This window comes from Polyodon spathula, chromosome 9, assembly GCF_017654505.1.
Source record: "Polyodon spathula isolate WHYD16114869_AA chromosome 9, ASM1765450v1, whole genome shotgun sequence".
Classification (NCBI taxonomy): Eukaryota; Metazoa; Chordata; class Actinopteri; order Acipenseriformes; family Polyodontidae; genus Polyodon; species Polyodon spathula.
This window is the reverse complement of record NC_054542.1, coordinates 31,371,863-31,384,822: the sequence shown is the minus strand read 5'-3', so window position 1 is coordinate 31,384,822 and position 12,960 is coordinate 31,371,863. Positions and strand designations below refer to the sequence as shown.

The following is a 12,960-nucleotide window of genomic DNA, read 5'->3' as shown; positions in this document are numbered from 1 at the left end:
ACACCTAGAAACGCCACGTGGGTCAATGTGACCCATTCATTACAATACATGTCTTTTTTATATAATGTAAGATATTCTGCATTTACAAAAATAATAGCAAAACAATAGCAAACTACAAACAAGGCACCCCCCCCCCCCCCCCCCCCAAGACACATGTGTTGTTTTTTTTCTGTTTTTCAAGCTTTTGTTTGTAGACTGACTGAGACAAAGATTGCTATGATTGTGGCTTTAAGATGCTAACTCAGTGAAAGCCTAGTTGCTTATTTTTCTATGTACCTGGGAGTCCTTTGTTTGTGAAACCACAAATGCAACGGCCGTTATAGAAGGAAATATTGTGATTGGCATATGGCCAGCTGCACTCGCATGCATATAGAACGAAACGTACATCGTTTGATAACAACTTCCATGCCTAATGTTGAAACGGATTATATGTTTTTTTTTATATACACTAAAAAAAAATAATGAAATCCTTTTCTTTGTTAAGGGGGGGGGGGGAGTTTTTGAGAATTTTTTTATTTTAAAATATTTTTATTGTTAATTTATTTCCTCAAGGACTTTTCTGTACTTTGCTCCATTCATTTTCCCTTCTATCCTGACAAGTGCCCCAGTCCCTGCTGATGAGAATAACATAATGCTGCCACCACCGTGCTTCACAGTAGGGATGGTGTTCTTTGGGTGATATGCTGTGTTGGGTTTGCGCCAAACATAACGCTTTGCATTTAGGCCAAAAAGTTCCATTTTAGTTCCATTTCAAAACTTTTTTTGCCTCATGGCTACATAATCTCCTGAGTTTTTTTTGTATACTTCAAACAGGATTCAAGGTGGGCTTTCTTGAGTAATGGCTTTCCTTCTTGCCACCCTACCATACAGGCCAGATTTGTGGAGTGCTTGGGATATTGTTGTGACATGCACACTGACTAGTCTTGGCCATAAAAGCCTGTAGCCTCTCTGATCAGTCTCCTTCTTGCTCGGTCATCCAGTTTGGAGGGACGGCCTGATCTAGGCAGGATCTTGGTGGTGCCATACACCTTACACTTCTTAATAATCGTCTTGACTGTGCCTCTAGGGATATTCAAGGCCGTTGATATTTTTTTATACCCATCCTCCGATCTGTGTCTTTCAACAACTTTGTCCCAGGGTTCTTTTGAAAGCACCTTGGTGCTCATGGTTGAGTCTTTGCTTTCGAATTGCACTACCCAGCAGAGGGAACCTACAGGAACTGCTGAATTTAGCCTGAAATCATGTGAATCACTACAATTTAACACAGGTGGAGGCCACTTTAACTTGGTGTGTGATTTTGAAGGCGGTTACACCTGAGCGAATTTTAGGATTGCTAATATAAGGGGGGTGGACACTTATCCAACCAAGCTAGTTCAGTTTTTATTTAATTAATTTTCTAAAAATGTCTATTTTTTTTTTTCACTTGGAAGTTGTGGAGTAGGATGTGTAGATAACTGAAAAAAAGAAAAACAAACTATTTTAATGCATTTTAATTCCAGGCTATAAGGCAATATAATATGAAAATTTTGAAAGGGGGTGTAGACTTTCTATATGGAGTGTGTGTATGTATGTATGTATGTATGTATGTATGTATGTGTGTGTGTATATATATATATATATATATATATATATATATATATATATATATATATATATATATATATATATATATTTGTTTTCGTGGTGCAGTACCTTAGTACAGTGCAGGTAGCAAGTAGTTTACTGTTTATTATAGGCTATAGGCTAACAAGATGTTAACACAGATTAAACTCCCGACAGATCTCAACTTGCAATTTTAACATTTTAAATAGTTGTGTTAATCTGATGTAGCACAGTCCAGTTAATGTCTGGCTAATTGTGTTTTCCATTTAATTTACATCCCTAGCTGCAGATCTTTTGAGTTTGTCCTCTGCTGCTAATAAAAACAGAAATTACTGCATTAGGTGGGCGTAATTGTATTGTACAGGCTGCAAAACAAACAAACAAAAAAAAATCCTTCCAGGCAATGTTCAGTTAATGGTTTCCTTTAGATTGACAATTTCTTTGAAATACTACAGAAGTGGGAGAGCTCTGACATTTTGACTGGAGAAATATTAATGGAATAGGACCAGCAGTACAGATGATTCAGTCATCTGTCAGCCTAGTAAATGGATTAGTGTAAGAGGTGTACCCCTGGGATATGCAGCCCTTTAGGGCTTCTGACTAATTATATTTAAGTTGTTTTGGAACCTGCACCTGTCATGAACTATCAATCCAGCAAAGAGAATAAAGTTTTATAATGTTAAATTGAAGTGTAATAAAAATATGTAAATAAAATATGTAAAAACAAAAAAAGCACATTTTATAGACTGCATATGTTTTATAAAAATATAAAACACTCCCCCTTCTCTCAAAGGGTTTTTTTCTGTCCCCTTTATTTATAGGTGGCCATTCCCCAATTAGCACACATTGACCTCATTAGAGAATGACCACATCTTTGATTGTTGGCAGGGAAAGGTTTAACCCAATCCCTGCCAAACTTGCATTTACCCAACTTTACACTGTTGGCTTCTGCCCTGCCACAATATGTATATTAAAAAATAATAAATACAATTCACAATTGTGTTAATTTTTATATGAATAATAGAAAAGACATTACATGATATGTGTAATAGTCACACGCTGGCATAATTATAAGAACATGTTTTAATATATTGTCCTAAACCACTTTTTTTTTTATTTGTAGAAACTGGAAGAAAGACCACAACCTCTGATTTCGGTAAGTTGTTTTAATATGCCTTTTTAAATTTTAAATACAAAAGCAGTAATTGTAAATCATAAGCAGTAAAAAAAAAAAAAAAAAAAAAAAAAAGTATAATTTTGTTTTTATATTTAGCAATTGCTAAAAAAAAACACCCAAAAAACCTAAAAAAACACTTACTGTAGTCTGGCTCTTGCAAATTATTATATATTTTTTTTGTTCACCTTGTGTTGATTAGTTGATAACTGCTGCTTCATACATTTGTCTCAGTACTGCAGAAAGCCTGGCTTCTGCACAAGTTCAGATTATAATTGCTTTTTGTACTATTTCACACATTTTTTATTAGGTTATATGAATAAGTTTTTTTTTTTTTTTTTTTTTTTTTTTTTTTTTTTCTGGAGTAGAGCATTAATGTCCAAAACATGGCTATCCTCAGTTAGTATGAATAATTACTTTTTTTTTTTTTTTTTAACGATTCCAATTCTAAAATAAATGCCTGTCTTTACAGCATAGTTGGTAAGTCACTAGTACATGCCTAACAGTCTAATAGATGGACGTTAATGTCATGTTATGTCTGAATACACCAAATATTTTTCAAATATCGATAATATAGTAGTAGGCAACCTAAAATAAAGGTGACTGGAGACTTACTAAATCAGTTATTTTAGAAAGATGATAGAGTTGACCATGATGTTAAAGTACAGGTAGATGAATAGCATCCAGAATGAATCACAGCAGGAAGTCATGACAAAGAAACGCTCCACAAAAAGACCTTCTAACTTTTATGTAGGGTTAGGAGGGTGATCGAAATCACTCTGATGAACATTGTGAAGAACTGCCAGTACTATTGGGTTAAAATTTAGGGTCTTCTAGCTATTCTCTGGTACTGTCATAGGCCTAGGTTGATTAGATGTACACCAGGCTTATGTTTCATGTTGTTGTTGTTGTTGTTGTTGTTGTTGTTGTTTTCTTCATTAATAGTGATAAAATTAACATTTAAGCTGTTGGTGTCAATCTGAAAGCATCTTCTAATGATTAGTTCATTTGATTACTAACATTGTTAGCCCTTTAGCAACACCAACTGGGTTGTACGTGTGCGCATTGAGCAGCTCCCAGTTAATCACTTAAAAAGAAGGTAGAGAGCTTTGGGAGTAACCTGTGTTAACGAGTGGGCTACGTATTTTAAGTACATCACACTGACGTCTGTTCTAGAATGGAATTGTGAACCTAGATCTGAGCAACATAGAGGCCCTGCACCACAGACCTAACACTCAAAGAATATCACAGACATTTGCAGAGCTTTTGAAGATGTTATAGTAATGAAATAATAACTTGGGTCGCATTATTGAGGAATTTGTGATAAATCCTCTCCTGATCGCTCATTTTATCAGTATTTACTACTATGAAGAGGTATGTGATAAATACAGCGAACAAGGGGTGGGGCTGGAGATGCAGTACTGAATGTCCTGTTGATATGCAGTGCCTTTCAAACCTGATGGTAGTTTTTTAAATCTTTTTATTCTAACCCCATTTAAATCATTTTACATGTATTAGTAAAGCCTACAGGGCAAAATTTAAATACCTAAAGATTGATTCTTCAGCTAATAGCGCTTTACTGTCTGACACTCTCCATTTTTAATTGCAAATTACCAAACTCAATGCATTTAAAGGCATAGTGTAAAACCCTAGTGAATCTTGGTAGTGTTTCATACTTAAAAAAATATCAACCAAATGGAGCTGTTAGCTAAAAGTTATCATTACTCAACAATTAGTGTATTCCCCTCAGAGAGTAATATTGTAAAGTCCTAATTGTTTGTACTCCTTTTATGTGATTTATCGTAATTGTTTGCAGTTGTTCCTTTGGCGGGTGGAATCCATGTCCATGCATGTCTGAGCCTAATAGTTGTGCCAGTTTTTGAGACTAATTTTATTTTAGCTGTCTCGGCCTAGCAATTTTTGAGATGTATGTAACCCTTCTTGTTAATCCTGAATTTTTTGCTAGAATTTTTTTCTTCTCACTTGTTTTGAAATGTCCTATTTTACTGGGAAAGATAAGAACAGATCCAGGCTTGGGGTGCTTGGGCCCTGGCTACAGCTGCATAATAAAAACGGCTTGCTGCCATGTTTCCTGCTTTCTGGTTAATTGGTGTTGTAAAGTAGAAATAGATGACCCCTCCGTTCTTGGTTTGCAAAATGCTAATGCTGTTTCATTGTGTTAATCCTTTCTCAAAGAAATGGACATTGAACAGAATGACCTGTGTGAATAGGGAATGTTTTCTTTTGAAATATTAAACATTGTGTGTGTTTTAAAAACATGTTTCTCCCTTATGGGGTCTTTTTTCTCTTTTATAAAAACATTGGTCTTCAAAGCCCATGTCTGTCCATTTCAATCTATCCCATTAAAACATCAGCTTTAGTTTCATTTCTGTAAGCCAGGCACAGACTGCAGTGCTTCCCAGAATACATTTCTTGGATATAGGTTGACAGTACTCACAATCCTGTAGCTCTGATTTGAAATGTGCTTTAAAAAGAGAATTTATCGTAACATGATGAACCATGACCCTGGTGCTTTTTTTTTTTTTTTTCTCTAACATATTATAAAAGAAACAGGCTGCTTAATTTCAACACTTTTACAACATGGCATAGGGTAGGTCCCTTCATTAGTTGGAAATGAGAACAACTCTGTCTTCATTATCTTTGCCCCGCAATCACTTACACAGCACAGACTTTTAAAATGTTTTTTTTTATTGAATGTAATTAATCATAATACATCAAAATACAACATGCGAAGGAAACCTGTACAATGTGAAAGTTGTCTACTGCACAAAACGAAAGCAGGTACATATTCGTTCCTTCCTTCCTTATGGAAAATTAGACGGACCATGTTTGTTTCCACGCTGAGGTACTAGAGCTTACACAATGCTTCATTGGGCATTCGTCTGTACAGCTGACAGTACACGCAGAAGTCAAGTTTTTGGCTCAGAAGAGATGCTCCAGAAGAATGCTTTTGGACATTGGCAGTGTGGCATTATGCAAATGTTTGGACGCTTAGGGATTATTATACAGTGACCAAATACATTTGGAACAGCAAGGTGGGATTTGTTTTATTTTTCTTGTAGTGATGATGTACCCTTTTAAAAATAGGGGTTTAAGTGTTTTGTCTGCTTTAATGTATATTGATCTAAAGTTATACCATGTTTAGAAAAAGTTATACTTTTACATATACATGCAACCACTGTTTTAGAAAACCGAAAAGAACTGGCAAAAAAAAAGCTATATTTTGCTGAAATTACAAGTTGTTTTTAAAATCCCAAACTACCACTTGCAAATCCAAACTCATGTACACGCTTACAAACTTAAATCAAATGTTGTTTTACACGCAAATTGAAACATAATAACACACTGCAAGAAATGAAAACACAAACAACCCTCTGGAGCTTTTAATCATTTTATTTATTTTTTTAAATTCCTGTAGTGTTTTTTTTTTTTTTCTACAACCACCGCCAGGACTGGCATGAGTTCTGCAACTATGTGGGATATTCAGATGTCATTTTTGAGCTACCCTTATATTCATATATTAAAAAATGTAATTAATTACGTTCAGATCTACATTAGTTATTTGGGGATTATAGCCATCACAATTCTAGTGTCTGTTGGGGATGGGTTTCTTCTTTTGTAATTCATTTCAATCATGTACAGGACCCTACAGACTATTTCAACCATAAGCTTTTAAAAAACAAAAAGGATATTCGTATGTTGTGCAAGTTCAAAGCTACTGTTTTACATTTTGTATTGTTCTGAATTTGAGTTTTTACTCTAGCGACACGTGGTCTCTGTAGTCTGATGTGTTTCTTTTACAATACTAAGCATGTTATAAGCATAGCACAGTTAACCATGTCAAATAAACATCATGTTTTTTTTCTGCTCTTCTCCGAAAAAAATTGTTACAGCTTTTCTGCTTCGATTGGTCCAGTGGGAAGTAGGCTACAGTACGATGTTAACTGTGCTGTGTATTTTTAGTGTTCAGTGGCTGCCTCTAATCAAGTTGAGCCTATTTCTTGCTGTGCCAGGCCTGCAAACGAAGAGAGCCGATTTGTCACATCCACTGTCAACTTGACCAGAGGTAGCTAACAAAAACACATTGAGTCATTAAAGCTAAGTAAAACACGGATGAAAACCTAATAACTTTTTATAATATAACCTGTTGTGGTTTTAAAGATTTCCAATTCTTTGTTTGCATTCTAAGTGTGAGATCGACGAAAGTGTAAGAGCTGTTGTTATTTTAATACGTTCCAATGGGGATGTGACTATTAAAACACTGCTCTAATTCACTGTTAGTTTTCTTTCTTTTTTTTTTTTTTTCTCGCACTCACAATGTCCTAGGCAAACGTGAAACCCGGTTTATATCCCAAATAAGTTATGCCTGCATGACAATCATGATATAAAGCGGGTTCATCTGTATTTAATTTAATTTAATACATCAGGATTTGCATGCTGGGCAGATATTTTAAAGTTTGGTTTAAAAAAGTTTTGCTTTTTTTAAGAATAAAATTCATAAAAACAAAAATGGGGCAGACCAATAGGCACAATCAACATTGCCAGATGAAAGGAGGTTGAACAGTTCAATTATTACACCAGTAAAAAAAAAAAAAAATTGTTCATTTTCGCGGCTCTGGTATTTTGCATGTGTTTATGAAACAGCAGCTACAATACCAGCTTTTTACGCCAGTAGGGTTATTCAAAGACCAATTGACCTCTAGTATTACTCTAAGCTTACATATTTTAACTACATTGATTGATTTTTATTTAGACAAACTGTGCCAAGTATAGTGGTTAAAGGGTTTATGTTGCGATGTGTTCTGTGTGAGATATTTCTCTATTTCTTATTAAACGTATCCGTGAACAACCCTTTTTTTTATCTGTGAAAATTATTCGTGTTGTAACGCACATTATGCTAAACTTGCAAGATACATTTCTTTCTGTAATATTAAGCCAATTGGTTTGAGTTTGTTGACTTTGAACTGGAACATACATGGGCGAGTATGCAATGGTTTTATAAAAGAGGAAGAGAAAAAAATTCACTGCTTAAGTGACACTTTGTAAAGAGCAGTTCTGTTCAAGCATTTAGCGCAGCACCAGTGCTCCACAGCGCCCCCCTCAATGCCTGACGACACTCGATCTCAACGCATCCTTCACTCAAGCTTCACGTTACTTTTGACGGACCATTCCTGCAATGTCCTTGTGGCGCTCACTCTATATTAACACAGGAATCCTGCGTGAATCGCATTACGATCACGCTGCATGTGCTGTATGGCAGGAAGTTTATTTATCATCTGTGTTTCTATGCCTAGAGTAATGCTTGGTTTAAAATTAGACCCTGATTTTCTGTTTAAAAAAAGTGGTACAGCCAAATCCTTTTAAGCATCCTCATGAGGGAAGCATATGTTCTAGTAAATTCGCTGCTGCATAATATCTCATAAACCATCTGGGATTGTTATTTCATATTTCAAAGCTACAGAAACTCTAATCTAATGGTACCCTTCTTTTTTTCCTCTGACTGGCTGTCATAATGGGCTCATGGAAGTCACTTGAGATTTAACAATCGTTTACGAGACCTGGCCAAGAAGAGTGTGCAGATAAACACAGAACAGCTTTCTGTTACATAATCATCAATTATGTGCTTAAAGTTAAATGTGCTCATGCAGAGATACCAGGCTTTCTGAATATGATCCCAGGACCATAGAGAAAAGGTTGTTTGAAATATGGGAATGTTGCATAGCAATATTCTTTGATTCTCCTGGGCAGTTTCAATGAGTGTCTTGCAAGAACAATGAACCCTTTGTGGAGTAAATTTATAGCTGTGTTAGTTTTAGTTTTGTTTTATTTTGAAGTCAGCTGCATGATTCTAGATACTCAGTGGTACCATGGTCCTCATATTCAGCAATACGTATTATCTCCTGCAGTGGTGCACTCAGATGTGCTATTTGGCTGGTTGCACCTTGTTTTTAGAAACTCACTCAGACATTCGCTCAGGAGGCAGACATATTTCATCATATTAACACAATAACATAGCTGTCCCAGTGTATCGCTGTCTTACCGTTTGCAGCTTAGCTGTCCTTAGAGTCCATTTATCTAGGTTTCTTTTTCTATAAAAAGAGACAACATTGCCTGCCACAGTTACTCATCAAGCTAATGTGTTTTACAGGACTATTAACAACAAGTCTTGAATCAAAATATAAAATGGAAATGGCATCTAGGTTGAAATTGCTGTTGAAAAATATGTATTTTATGTGGTGAAGATTAATTTGCTGGAGAAATTACTTCCCAAGAGACATTCTCAACAGACCAGAACTAAAATCCAAATCTTTGTGTTTGGCAAGACGAGGATGAACGGAAGCATGAATTAGCAGATGTTTCATCATTGGTGACTCTGGGTAATACTGTACTACGTGGCACTTGGTATTATTGTCATTTATAATAGGATGGTTGAAGAAATCCTTTAATCTCCTGATCCCCAGGGAAGGCATGGAATGCTCCTGCAGCATAATGATGATGGCAGTCATAATTCATTTCATGGGTGACTTGAAACATCTAAGAGGTGGGAAGGTTGGATGATAAATGCTGGCCTGGCTTGCTTGGTATTTTTCAGTCAAGTCACACATTGTAGTGTCTTTGGAGTAGTGCGTGGTTCTGTTGGCTCAGAACAATGGATTTTTATTTACTGTCTAATTGATACTAAACAGTGCAACATATTTAGTCAGATAAGAAAGTCGAAGTAATGCTAGGAAAGATGCATTGCTGGTAATTTGAGTTTTTGTGAAACCACTACCACTATTACTGTAGTAGGATGTCGTAATTAGATGTGGTGTATTTAGTTATTATTTTGTTGCGTGTTGCTGCTGATGAGAATCGCACTGCCGCCGCTCTGTATCTGACTCAATTGCTGGCTGCTCACACTGCTTCCACGCTGGATCTGCAGCTGCCGAGTCGCATCGCCACACGTGCCGTCAGACTCCGGAATCGCTGGCTGCTTACTCCGCTCACATACAGGATCCACTGCTGACGCTCCTTACCGCACCGCCCCGTCTCTGACTCAGGGAATGCCGGGTTCTGGAACTCTGCTTTGCACGCTTGTGTTTAATGGAAAGCTCTTTGTATTGTTTGTAAAATGCTTTCTTTAAATAGTAAAAGGTACACAAAATAACAATCTTCAGTACAGGAATCCAAAGGATCCCTGGGTCTGACTCCAAGCACTGAGCTGAGTACAACTTTTCATTCACATTTCCCAGGGTTAAATAGCCCTTGTTCCTCCCCTAGCCCCTGTAGCAGGCAACCTGTAGAAGGTAAGGCATCCTTATCATAATTCTCCGAATGGTCAAAATCCTAACAGAGCTTGGCTTCACTCAGTCTGGGCTCACGCTGCGACCTAGATGGTTGTCAAGTGTACCGCAGTGTGTGTGACTAATGCTTTTGCATTCCTACATTCAATCTTACTGTACATAATTGTGATAAACTAACATTCAATAGTATCTGATTACAACATCATACAGTACATAAAAACTAGCATTCAAGTGGTGTTCAAGGACTACAGATAATACTGCATATATTTGCCTTTTAATGCAGTGTTTTACTGGTTATTGTCAAGTGTGTAATTCCTGCAATATAGTAGTAATAAAACATAGCTAATTTGCTTACAGCTACTCATGAACCTTTCAGATTCTAGCTTGCATTTTTCAGTGCTGTGGAAACTTTTGACTGTACTCATCACTTCGACCTGTGACCTAAGATGAATGCCATATTTTGAGCATTGTGACTTTTTCAGCTCTGACAGTTATAATTGTGCACAAATATTTGATATTTCAGGGTTGAAACCACGTGCTGATTTGGTTGGAGCCGGTTTTCCTGGATACATAAAATAAGGTTTTGTCTAGTTCCCATAATTCTGAACTGCTGGTGGCTTTATATAAACCCTGCATGTTAAATCTGTTGATATGACATTGACCTTGGACCTAATATGTATATATATTTTTTTAAGTACAGAGACATTACGCTTTGAGTTATTGTCTTCATATTTGCACAGCAGTTTTCGAGGATGTTTGTAATAAGTTTCATTTACTCTGTTGTAAATCAGAAGTTACCATTTCACTGTTTTTAACTGTTCAACATTAATAGCAGTTATTTTTTTTTTACATAGGCCTGTACATGTTTGTTCATGTTCATAACCAATTCTAAAAGACACCAAAATTCCCATTTCTGATAACTATGTAAAGAACAGGGTCTTGTCAGTTGATCAGATGTTGGTCTATATAAAATAAGTTTATGGTCGGTAATTTAGGTAATGAACAATTAAAATAGAATTGCTGAAAGAATATGCAATCTAACGTTCACTCATCTGCACTTTGTTAATGATGATGATACTTTTGTCCCAGAGAGTAAAGGCATTTATAATTTCTGAAGAACGTGCAAAAACGAATACTGAATATTGAATAATATATTCACTGTTTCTGTTGTTTACCGAACAGGACTGAAGGTTAGTGTTTAGATTGTATATGTGCTATTACAGATATATATATATATATATATATATATATATATTATATATATATATATATATATATATATATATATATATATATATATATATATATATGTGGCCAGATTACCTTAGCAAGTTTCATCTTCACATTGTTTACAATCTGTAACCATCCTACGGTAACACCAACCATTGTACAGGCAAAACAATGATCTCTTTCTGAATAAAGTAGGAACACCCAAATACTGCATTCATAGGGATAATTACCATCTAAATGAGCATTTTACACAAAATAATGTATGATTTACTTCTAGAATGTTCTTGTTAGTTATAGGGAATATTTAGGTAAGTGACTCCATTTTAAATTTAGATTTTTAGCATTCTATTCACTGATAAATTAGAAAAGGATTCAGTATCATTAGCCAATGAGCTTCCAGCTCTAGCGGGCTTCTAAAGACAGTGGATACCTGCTGGAATGTCACCGGATCAACTGTGGATCAAATTTAAAATCAATTTGCGCAAGTGCTGGCATTTTTCATTTTCACTTGCTGTAATGAAAGTTCAGCAAATACTAAACTAAGACACAATTGGTCCAAATTTTATTTTATTAACAACAAAAAACAGCCAATTAATACTTTGCACCGACGAAAGCAACCAATCCTGTATCCGCAACTGCCAAGTCAGCCAATCACAGCCTGTCTGCCAAGTCAGCCAATCGCAGCCTGTCAGCTCAACCCAGAGCTAAGACAGCATCTTTCAACAACAACAAACGGAGACATGGACAGCTTTTCCATGTGGTATTTGAACTCCGGCTCGGTCAACTACAACGCAGTGAAGCCTTCGTCGATGGGCACTATTGCTTAATTACAAACTGTTCCATTTTTTTTTATCTGCTGCATATCATTTTGTTCGCCTAATATGGCAGAATCGGTTAACGAAAGTTATCATCGATTTAACAAAAAATGCCTTTTTATTTTCTTAAACATTATTATTATTATTGTTGTTGTTGTTGTTATTTTAAACCACCAACAGTATTTTAAGTGCTTTTATTTTGAGGAGGTCTTTCTTCCCTGTAGTTGAGGGAAATTATAAATATTTTCTTTTCTGCTGTGACCCATAGTGACAACATAATTTTGTCAAAGTTCAGCAAATATTAAAAAAGTCACTCTCTTAAATATATTGTACTAACCTTAAGCTACATTCATTTTACTAGTCATTATCCTTGTGCTAGTTTTGTAATTAACATAACTGCATGGCCTTGCTGTATTTCCCTCAATGTGAATCCTTGAAATATCTTATAACAGGTTTGTTATTTTTAGAATAAAAACTAGGTCTGTCATGAATAATATAATTTGTATTATTCAGTGCTATGTATCGTGAACATTTATTTTCCAGTGGATTTTCCGTTGATAGTATTTTCAGTATTGTACAGTAAAGAGTTAATTATCCGATCATTTATCAGCTGTACTGTGATGTATTACACACTCCGCTTCTGCTGCTAAAATGGCTACAAAATTTACTTGCCAAAAAAAGCAGACTGAGTCAAAGGAAAGTTACAGAATTATTCAGACCATTAAAACATTTGATATCGCACCGTGTGCTTTTAAATTGTAATTGCAATTAAGCAAATTAAAACAGTGACCTCATTCTTGATTTTTATTTTATTGTGTCAGTAAGAGCAGGAGAG

General features: G+C 35.6%; 1 protein-coding gene across 4 annotated transcripts in view; it reads left to right on the top strand.

The window, feature by feature from the left end:
* The window catches only part of LOC121320663 (F-box-like/WD repeat-containing protein TBL1X), a 69,440-nt gene that overhangs the window by 39,932 nt on the left and 16,548 nt on the right, over positions 1-12,960 (top strand). For all 4 annotated transcript variants that reach the window (XM_041259210.1, XM_041259206.1, XM_041259208.1 and 1 more), the window contains one exon: positions 2,726-2,758. The gene's annotated coding sequence lies outside the window, so the exon portion shown is untranslated. The remainder of the gene's footprint in view (positions 1-2,725; positions 2,759-12,960) is intronic.